Genomic DNA, 12125 nt, shown 5'->3' on the forward strand with positions numbered 1-12125 from the left:
TGAAGTTTCAATCTGTTTTGGTTATTATCACAGCTCGATCATAACTTACAATTTGTCAATGTACAAGTATACTCGGAGATGTTATGGTGATGCTAATCGTACCACGTCTGGGCTAAGAGTGAAGTGGGGAGGGGCGGAAATTACAAAATGTTGCAGTCAGTGGATCCGATGAGCAGTGCGTGCTGTGGTCCCTGGGGATCCGGGGGCCACACGCGCGCTGTGTTATTAAACATATATTGACTGGCATAATTCGGTAACTAGGTCCCTCTTATGATCACTCAAAGTCCCTCGGGGGAATAGACATACACTAGTTACCTCATCCAGTCAATATGTGTTTCAGCTTACAAGAACACAGAAAAGGCAAGAGGTGTGTTATAATCATGGAGGAAGGAAGAGAAGGAGCTCGACGAATGGACTTCAAAAGTCGAACCCGTGGAACCGCATTGTTTAACGACACCTCGTTATCATCCACATACCTCACGCTAACAATTGGCAATCTGGCGTTTGTGAATTGGCGCGTGCGCACTTGGTTCTTCGTCAAACTATAGCGTCGTATGTCGTATGGATATAACCATAGAGGAAACTAATTTATTCCCTCATGATAACAGAGGAAAACTACTTTTTTGAGACGCGATAACATTAATTTGGACGCTACTGTACACCGTAATGATTAACACAATTGAATACCAACCCCCCTATTGTGCCTATACCTAAATTTTGATCCACCGCTATTGATAAAAAAAGGTAAAAATATGCCATGATGTTTCAGCGAAACACCACAAACGGTAAATGAAAGCGTGTATTTTCACAATTCTTGTCTCCAATGATTCAACTTTACACGAAGGCAACAGTGCAGAGCTGCGATACCGCACGTTCTGTACAAAGAGATCTAATCCTGCTCGTTAATCGGCCGTCTCCTATCTTTTTCCACTGGTCAGACTGGGGCATTGTCAGGCCGGTATTCTTTTGTTACTCTGCGGTTTTGTGAGTCTTTCGAGCTCCTTCTCATGGCTATACCGCAGTCTATCAAAGCAAGGCGCTGGGGACGAGCAAAAAAAACTAGTTTTTGATTTTCGCGCCGCACGGCGCCCTCAGTGTTGACCATTTCGTCACACATGTCTGTGAGCTTCGAATTCAAGCGGTTCCAGTCTGTATGTGCGTGGAAAGAACGATGATTATTTACTTAATGTACTTAACTTTTCTTTACATAATATACCTGATTTCTGCAATGTGTGATGTAGAAGCGAGATTCATGTCCTCAAGTCTGGTATTGAGCTTCTGTGTGGTGTGCTTGGCAGTTGATTTCCACAAGATCATACCGAATACGACACATCATGTTTCCAGTACAACAATAACACCATGGATAATAATGCTGCTGCTGTTGTTGTGTGGGCTTTACAAAGAGACCCCTTGTTGTTTGGTCGCCATCTTGTGTGAGCTGGTAAGGACGCCGACAACTGATGACGAAGTTCCAAAACACACCAAGAAAGGGTAATACATTTTAAATTTTGTTTTTAATTCCTGTGGAAATGCACTTCCGTAAAACCACTGGTACCTCCGTGAACGGTACTATTTGGTTCTTCTTTATACTTAAAGGGTATCCTCCGTTTACCAGTTTTCACGGTGTATGCCTTTTTCTTTGAATTGGGGAAAAAATAATGATGCCATATATCAACCGATGCCCTAATTATCTTCATTTGTTAATATGAAGTATGCAAACATATATTAAAACTTGATGGACATTGAAATGTTCACACCACACACCAATGCACACACCGATCTTCGATGACTTCAACTGGCCCCATTTGTTTTGAGGTTTTTCCTGTTTTCACGGCAAACAAGAAAGCATAGTATCCCGGTGAAGCCATACATGGAAGAAACATCTACAGTGACTACAAGTGTTCTTTGAGACTCTGTGTATTACTCTATAACCAGCAGTTGTCTTCGTTTTATTCAAAATATTTTTTAATGAAATTTTAAATTACCATGGTAATTTGTAAAACATAACAAAAATAAATAATTTAAAAAAGTGTGAATAGTCATTGGCTTTCAAATCTGGTTTTTATTTATTTTCCCCCGTTTTTTTTGCTCTTAAAATTAAGAATAAAGCGTATAAATAAACAGTGATAATTGAATTTTAATATAAATAATAATATTGATCGGAGGGTTAAAACAAAATCTCCAAAAATATTAGAAAATTATATAAGGCACATGGCTTCTTTAAGCCTCTGTATTTTTTTTTTTCCAGAATGCTCAGTAAAATATTCAGTCACATGGTTTGATCATCATGTTTTGTGAATTGAAATAGTTTTGATGAAACTTTTTCGGTGGGCAAATATGTTTATATGGCCTCAACATTATGACATATTTTTGTACCTTGTAGAAATGCCTAAAATACCAAACTTTTTGCATTTACAAGTGCACAGTGGAGCCTTACGTGATTCTAAGTTTTGATCAAGGGAGAGGAGACTCTTTGAGAGGGAGAGGGCTTCTGGAATTCCGTCATTTTCAGCCTTTGCTGAAAAGTCTCAACAAATACATGAATTCCGTTTCAGGCCCCAAAAAATTAAGTTCCATGTTTTTTAGTTGGATAAAAGGTTTAATATCCAGGGAGACACTTATAAACATAATTTTTGCATTAAAGTTGCACTGACAACTTCCTTAATGTTCATTTGTACTGACGTTTTAAAAATGAATATTTTGAAAAAAATATATATATATATATATATTAATTGGCGTACCGCTGATCGATGCAACAGAATGATGCCCTCGGCTTAATGTAACATCGTGTGTACTGGATGGGAATTGCACAATAAAGTAGAATACAATGATCCAAGGTTATGATCTCGTACTTTTTAACGACGCTTTTTCAGTCTAACTAAAAGAATAAAGAATTAATAAAGAATGCAATTTCAATAGTTTTGGCCTAAAAAACATGACTACAAAGGATACATAGGAAATCATAAACTTAGCTTGGTTGTACATGTACATGTTTGTGGCAATTATGACACAAAATGTCAACTTTCCCATAGGACCAGTGTAGTATATTGCCTATCAGAACACGGTCACACTTGCTGTAAACAAGGTTAAAACATGGTCTATAGAAAGCAACCTTCCTGATTAAAAAAATGAAAGTCCAGTATATACACATCAATGAAGGACAATGAGTGATAGAAAAAGGAGAAAAAATTCCCCTCCTACATGGAAGAACTGAAGGGTATCTAACAGACTTAAGTATATCTGGTGGTTGTTATACTGCCTCTTCTTTTTCATAACAGAAAATACAGAAACAGAAACTATAAAAAATAATGGTCAATATGTTTCCATGATGTTGTATTTGAAATAACCACATCTGGCCCATTCAATGGAAGTTCTCATTTCTCATACTTTATTTGCAGATGTGGTTGAACTACCAAGATGCTTCTCATGTGATGGGAAATCAACTGAAACAAGCACTGAAACTTGCAAGAATCAGGTAAGGAAGAATATATCCAGAAATGGATCCAATGCGTCAAATTTGTCACCGTGTGAGGCAGTCTCAATAGTAATTTTATCACTTTCGGAAGTAAACACGATTAGCCCTGCACAGTTGTAATAGGCGTTCCATCACTTTTGTTTCAGTAGTTTAAAGTTGCTTTAGAGGTGGATTAAAAATGAATGGCTTGTTCAATAGTCTTATTGTCCGTGACGGAGTAGATGTCTGGGGTGGTAATGAACTGTTCCAGTAGTTCATAACTGTTATTGGTATGAATGAATATACCCCCGAAAGTGGTTGAGAGTGCCCTCACCCGGTCAAACACATGATCCGTTGTAAAAATCAGTAATGATTGTTCTAAAACTACTATTTCTTTACATGTACATGTATGTTATCGCAACAGGCCAATTGACTGAGGTGCATGCTGGTCTAGCTATAGGGATCGTGTTTGATTCCTAGCTAGACGAGCATGTATCCCATTTAACAGTTTGCGCTTGCGCAATTGGTAATTGCAAAAGGGTCTTTAGTATTGAAATTTTGTGACAATAATACTGCAGAAGTCGTGCAGCATCTCCTTAAATACAAGTAAGTCCATTAAAGATAATGGTCCATAATTCACATGATGTTTGAATGGGCCGGGCAGTCACTACATAAATTGCAGAAGTTGGGTTCTTCCATTGAGGAGGGGAATTTTGAATCCTGTTTTCTGCAATTTGCAGTGTCAAAGATCATGAGATCTTTTAAGAGGAAAAATAACAGTGCGATGTAGTTTAAAAAAATTCAAGTGTACTCATCAATGACGAAGAATAAGTGATAGAAAAAAGGATACAACATTCCCCTCCTCAATAGAAGAACCCAAGGGCATTTAATAGACTTTTGTATATCAGGTGGTTGTTATACTGTTCTCCATTTTCATTACAGAAAATATGAATAAACTATTAAATAATGGTAAACTTGCGGGAACATGTATCCATGATGATGTAATTTTAAAATAACCACGTTTGGCCCTTTCAAGTGGAAGTTCTCACTTTTAATTTCATACTTTATTTGCAGATGTGGTTGAACTACCAAGATGCCTGCCATTATCTTCACATGCTCCTCAGCTGAATCATCATCATCAAATGAAGCATCATCATTATTTGTGTCGGATCTGCACTCAACTTGCAAGACGAAAATGGATTCAGGTCAGGAATAATGTATCCAAAAATTGATCCAATGTGCCAAATTTTTGACCGCGTGAGGGGGCAGTCTCAATAGTATTTGAATCACTCAGTGATTGAGAGCGCCCTTACGCGATCAAAAATATTGCCCATTGTCAAAATCAGTCATGATTGTTCTAAAATACCATTTCTATACATGCACTGCCTATAGTGTTGAAATTTTGTATCAATAATACTGCAGAAGTCGTACAGCATCACTTTGTAAGTCCATTCAAGATGAATGGCACATTTATATCATAATTCACATGAAGTTTTTAGAGTGGGCCAGGCAATGACTACATACATTGTAAATTGTAGTATCATTATGTACTACAAGCATGATCTATCTTGTGTGAGAGGCTGGTCTATACCAGATTGGGGCCTTAAGCAACCTCTACCCCCTCAGCTGTCCTCCTCCTTATCTTGCTTTTGACTCACTTCTTCTCACTGTGCTCATTCTCAATTCCCTTTTCTTTTCTCAATGAGCATCTTGCCAGTTTAGTTTTAGTTTTTGTTTAGCGCAGTTAGCGTAATAGGCGCGAGGACCCCGTAATAGTCGACACTTCATTGACATCAGTGGGAGTATCTGCTGGCAGGAAAGTCGGGTTGTTTTCCACAACCCTCTTTGGGTTAAATTACTTATCTTCCTCAAGTAAACAGGGCCCGTTAGCCTTGGATGATAACCTGTCTTGGAGTGACCTCCCCCTGAATGAAACAGAGCCTTCAATGAGGTTTAGTAACATGACATGATACTGAATGTGAGTGTAGTAAGGTTCACTATCACCCAGTAGAGTCATAAATATTTTGTCTTTTTCTTTGTGGGAGTTATCTGACTCTAGACGAATGAAACTGAAGGCCTTGTAGCCATTGAGCAGTGCGAATTGGAATAGTAGATGGTGGAATGAAGGGCTGTGTGTGGAGGCTTTTGGTGTCTGGTGTGGGTTAGGGTGCTTGTGCTCTTCTTGTTAGCTCTGTGAACAATCCAAGTAACCACGCTCTTCGATTTCATTCTCTATTTCATGAAGGCTGTTTCATTACTGTATGTAACAGCCTACTCTCTGATGATGTCTGTCTGTCCTTAGCCTTGCTCAAGGCAGTCGCATCATTCACTACGAAAAGAAAATTTAGGAGGGTTTGTCACATGAATAATATGTTAAAGAAACAACATAAGAGAACCGGGGAGATAAAAGCCATAGTTGTAACATTCCCATCCCTAGAAGTCACAGAGGACGACGTTGATCAAAGTGGGGTTAGATTCTACTGGGATAATAAGCCTTGAATCGATTAGTTTTAAGAGTTCTATCATGAGTCAAAAATCTGATGTGTTAGCAAATCTAAGCACCAAACTGTGTCACTTACTTGTACCTAAGAAGATTTTTAAAAAACGGTTGCGACTTTCGAATGATATTTGCAATTGTAGATAAACCAGGTAGAACTTCACAGCTATTTTATGATGTTCGTAGTGCAAGTCCGATCAAACAGTATCCATACTATACAGTGTTCTCCACACACGTAAATTGGCAGGGCAGACCGCCCTCTAAAAATTTATGCCGCCCTGTTAAAATTAATGGCCACCCTGCCAAAAAAAGGACAGAGAGACAATTTTTAGACTTCATTTAATAAAGATCAAACGAGTATCTGACAAGCCAAAACGGACTTCAAAAATACAGCATCAGAAATGCGATCGTAAACAAACGTTAAAACATGATGATTGTACAGATGGCCACATGGCTCATACCACGCACACCGGCGACGTCGCTGCATGGAAATACCCACTGTTTGCATGCATTTACTAAGAACAAACGAGTACCTGACAAGCCAAAACCTACTTCAAAACTGCAACATCAGCAATGCGATCGTAAACAATTGTTAAAACATGATGATTGTACAGATGGCCACATGGCTCATACCACGCACACCGTCGACGTCGCTGCATGGAAATACCCACTGTTTGCATGCATACTAAGAACAAACGAGTACTTGACAAGCCAAAACCTACTTCAAACCTGCAACATCAGCAACTCGATCGTAAACAATTGTTAAAACATGATGATTGTACAGATGGCCACATGGCTCATACTACGCACACCGGCGACGTCGGTGCATGGAAATACCCACTGTATGCATGCATCTTATAAGATCAAACGAGTACCTGACAATTGCCAAAACCTACTTCAAAACTGCAACATCAGCAATGCGATCGTAAACAATTGTTAAAACATGATGATTGTACAGATGGCCACATGGCTCATACTACGCACACCGGCGACGTCGCTGCATGGAAATACCCACTGTATGCATGCATTTAATAAGATCAAACGAGTACCTGACAAGCCAACACCTACTTCAAACCTGCAACATCAGCAATGCAATCGTAAACTATTGTTAAAACATGATGATTGTACAGATGGCCACATGGCTCATACCACGCACACCGGCGACGTCGCTGCATGGAAATACCCACTGTATGCATGCATCTTATAAGATCAAACGAGTTCCTGACAAGCCAAAACCTACTTCAAACCTGCAACATCAGAAACTCGATCGTAAACAATTGTTAAAACATGATGATTGTACAGATGGCCACATGGCTCATACCACGCACTGGGCGACGTCGCTGCATGGAAATACCCACTGTATGCATGCATCTTATAAGATCAAACGAGTTCCTGACAAGCCAAAACCTACTTCAAACCTGCAACATCAGCAACTCGATCGTAAACAATTGTTAAAACATGATGATTGTACAGATGGCCACATGGCTCATACCACGCACTGGGCGACGTCGCTGCATGGATATACCCACTGTATGCATGCATCTTATAAGATCAAACGAGTTCCTGACAAGCCAAAACCTACTTCAAACTTGCAACATCAGCAACTCGATCGTAAACAATTGTTAAAACATGATGATTGTACAGATGGCCACATGGCTCATACCACGCACTGGGCGACGTCGCTGCATGGAAATACCCGCTGTATGCATGCATCTTATAAGATCAAACGAGTTCCTGACAAGCCAAAACCTACTTCAAACCTGCAACATCAGCAACTCGATCGTAAACAATTGTTAAAACATGATGATTGTACAGATGGCCACATGGCTCATACCACGCACACCGGCGACGTCGCTGCATGGAAATACCCACTGTATGCATGCATCTAATAAGATCAAACGAGTTCCTGACCAGCCAAAACCTACTTCAAACCTGCAACATCAGCAACTCGATCGTAAACAATTGTTAAAACATGATGATTGTACAGATGGCCACATGGCTCATACCACGCACACCGTCGACGTCGCTGCATGGAAATACCCACTGTATGCATGCATCTTATAAGATCAAACGAGTTCCTGACAAGCCAAAACCTACTTCAAACCTGCAACATCAGCAACTCGATCGTAAACAATTGTTAAAACATGATGATTGTACAGATGGCCACATGGCTCATACCACGCACACCGTCGACGTCGCTGCATGGAAATACCCACTGTATGCATGCATCTAATAAGATCAAACGAGTTCCTGACAAGCCAAAAAACCTACTTCAAACCTGCAACATCAGCAATGCGATCGTAAACAATTGTTAAAACATGATGATTGTACAGATGGCCACATGGCTCATACCACGCACACCGTCGACGTCGCTGCATGGAAATACCCACTGTATGCATGCATCTAATAAGATCAAACGAGTAACTGACAAGCCAAAACCAACTTCAAAACTACAGCATCACAATACGCACGTTCACAATAAGTTTTTGAACGTGCGTATTTTGTTGGAATCTATCAACGGCCAATCACAGCGTGCGGATTGTTTATGCAATTTGATTACGTCATACCGCCCTCCTAAAAAAAGTCTGTGGAGAACACTGCGAGTTGGTCTGTATTAAAAGAGCATTTGTAACCGGGTTTTTTCAAAGACCAACTCGACCGATCTTTAAGGGTGTTTTGATCTTTGAACCAGTACTGTTGGCTGCTGATTTCGGTAAACCTTTTAAGTTGGTATTTGATGCCAGTGATGTTGGTGTAGCTGCTATACATCGAGTGAGTTATTTCTCCGATTTCTCTCACCACGTCTGCCACTCACCAACTTCACTGACATTATGGTAATGAGTGGGAACTCTTTCTTCGCGTGTATTATAGTAACGAGTCAGTGGCTTCAACACAGACCCTACAAGGCTGTCAGCCTACAGCCTTCGCATACGGCTTTTGTACAGGGGGCGTCGTGTCGTGCGATTTGGTTAATACACATTACGCACTGTGTATACGGGTGGGTTTTAACAGCGGAGGTCTTTTTTCAGAGTCAATAATTCAACTGCCTTGAGCAAGGCTCATCTGTCCTCGATGCCTTTTTCTTTGTGTGCTTCTTGTCTGATTGAAATTCAAGCAATATGACAATTTGGGTCAAGAAACTGCACTAAAGCATGTTAAGTTTGATACCTTAATGTAGTAGTACTTGAGTATCAATAAGTAATATAAGCATGATCTATCTTGTGTGAGAGGCTGGTCTATACCAGAGTGGGGCCTTAAGCAACCTCTACCCCCTCAGCTGTCTTCTTCCTTATCTTGCTTTTGACTCATTTCTTCTCAGTCTGTCTACTTCATGAAACCATGAAACCCAGCCGTAATGCACACGCAAGTACCCCAGTGCCCAGGGATGACCTTTTGTACCGGAGCGTAGGGTAAGTGACTTAACCATGTATATCTCCGGGCGTTCTCTCACCGACGGACCCGTGGGGGGCCACCTCCAGAAGTTCTTGGGGTCGTGGGGTCAAGTTACCTCCAACCGGTGGGTCCTCGAAATGAATCGGCACTCTTGTTAACAAGGACGGGCTTATTATAAACACTGAGAAACCCACCCTATCCCCTCGCAGGTTGCCACCTTTCTCGGTGCGTCCCTCAACCTGCGCAAGGGATTGGCCCGCCCATCAAAGGAACCCCGTCTGAACCTTTGGCAGTGCGTGTCCCTCTTCCTGCCAGCGGTGGTTGCCTCGGCTCTGGCCTGGCTCAGGCTATTGGGCTTCTTGGCCAGTATGGTTTGCAGGCTGAGAATGAGACCAATTCAACTTCATCTTGCCCATCCGGCACCCAATCCACCACCTAATGCCAACCACGCCCTGGCTAGTGCCCCACCTTTGATGGTGGCTAGTCGAAACGAACATTTCGCAGGGCCATGTTTTCCGCCAGGCCTTTCCGTCACTGACATTCACGAGTAACGCTTGGCACCTTGGATGGGCGGCAACCCTCCAGCGGTGGCAGACCACGGGTGTGTGGGGTTCTGAGCACCAATCATCCCACTTCAACGCCCTGGAGATGTTATTATTCGCCAATGCACTGCGACATTTCCAGTCGGATGGCAGGGGACATGCGGTCCTGGTGAGGTGCGACAATGCCACAGTCGTGGCTTACATCAATCACCAGTGGGACACCTGGTCGGGGAGCCTGTGTGCACTGGCTTTGGACCTCATCCACTAATGTATACAGCGGCGGACAGCACTGTCTGCAGTCCACATCCCAGGCTTGAAGAATGTCACAGCCGACGCTCTCTCAAGGGGCTGGATTGCCCCCACGGAGTGGTCGCTGCTCCCACAAGTGGCCAGATCGTTCTTTCACCTGATCGACAGGCCGCACGTGGACCTGTGCCCCTCACATGCAAACAACCAACTACTACGCAAGGGGTCCAGACACCAACGCATGGAAAATCGATGCTCTATCAGTGCAATGGGTTGGCCTACTGGCCTATGAATTCCCACCCATCTCGCTCGTCTGTCGGGTGCTGACCAAGATCGAGCAGGACTGCAGGTGCTTCCTCATAGCCCCGTTATGGCCACGCCAACTGTGGTTTCCACAACTTGTCGGGCTACTGGTCCACCGCTGGGTGATCTTACCGGGCCAAGCGGATCTCATGTACTAGCCCAATTCAGGGATGATCCATTCGGCTCTGGGGGATCTCCACCTGACGTGCTGGGTGCTGTCATGTGATCTCTCTGCTCAGCAGGCCTTTAGTGACGGGCTGCAACGATCGCACGTCTATGGTCGTTCTATGGTTAGTCTCTAGTTAGTCAATGGTCAGTCTTTGGTCAGTCTTTGGTCATTCTATGGTCAGTCAATGGTCAGTCTATGGTCAGTCTATGGTCAGTCTATGGTCAGTCTATGGTCGGTGTATGGTCAGTCTATGGTCAGTCTATGGTCAGTCTATGGTCAGTCGATCTCTGGTCAGAACTGGTGTATACACAGCGGGGGACAGCACTGTCAGCAGTCCACATTCGATCTCTGGTCAGAACTGGTGTATACACAGCGGGGGACAGCACTGTCAGCAGTCCACATTCCATGCTTGGAGAACGTCACAGCCAACGCTCTGTCAAGGGGCTGGATTGCCCCTACAGAGTGGTCGCTGCTCCCACAAGTGGCCAGATCGTTCTTATACCTGATCGACCGGCCGTAGGTGACCCTGTACCTCTCTCATGCGAACAACCAACTACTGCGCAAGTGGCCAAGACCCCACTGCATGGTATGGCCTACTGGCCTATGCATTCCAACCCATCTCACTTGTCTCTTGGGTACTGACCAAGATCGAGCAGGAGGACTTCAGGGTCTTCCTCATAGCCCTGTTCTGGCCCCGCCAATAGTGGTTTCCACGACTTGTCAGGCTCCTGTTCCACCGCTCGGTGATCTTACCGTAACGTCCTCCCAATACGTCTGTAGGGGAGCTGGTAGATTTCCTGGTATTTCTTCTTCATGGGAACGGTAAGGAATTACCGGTCAGCCGTCGCTGCAATCCAACCCGGGTTCCCGAACGGTTCTTTCGTCTCGGAAAACGGGGCCATCAGCAAACTGATCAAGGGGATGTTCATTACCCATCCTTCAGTGAGCAAGCTTGTCCCGCCATGAGACCACAAATAAGTGTGCAATTATGTAAGTTTTAAAACGGGGCTGGAAACCGTTACAGTATGTAAGTTTGTAAGTATTTAGGTATTAAACGGGGCTGGAAACCGTTACAGTATGTAAGTTTGTAAGTATTTAAGTATTAAACGGGGCTGGAAACCGTTACAATAAATAGGTATGTAATTATGTAAGTTTAAAACGGGGCTGGAAACCGTTACAGTATGTAAGTTTGTTAGTATTTAAGTATTAAACGGGGCTGGAAACCGTTCTATAAATAACTATGTAATTATGTAAGTTTAAAACGGGACTGGAAACCGTTACAGTATGTAAAATTGTAAGTATTTAAGTATTAAACGGGGCTGGAAACCGTTACAATAAATAGGTATGTAATTATGTAAGTTTTAAAACGGGGCTGGAAACCGTTACAGTATATAGGTTTGTAAGTATTTAAGTATTAAACGGGGCTGGAAACCGTTACAATAAATAGGTATGTAATTATGTAAGTTTAAAACGGGGCTGGAAACCGTTAAAGTATGTATGTTTGAAAGTATTTAAGTATTA

This window comes from Asterias amurensis, chromosome 4, assembly GCF_032118995.1.
Source record: "Asterias amurensis chromosome 4, ASM3211899v1".
Lineage (NCBI taxonomy): Eukaryota > Metazoa > Echinodermata > Asteroidea > Forcipulatida > Asteriidae > Asterias > Asterias amurensis.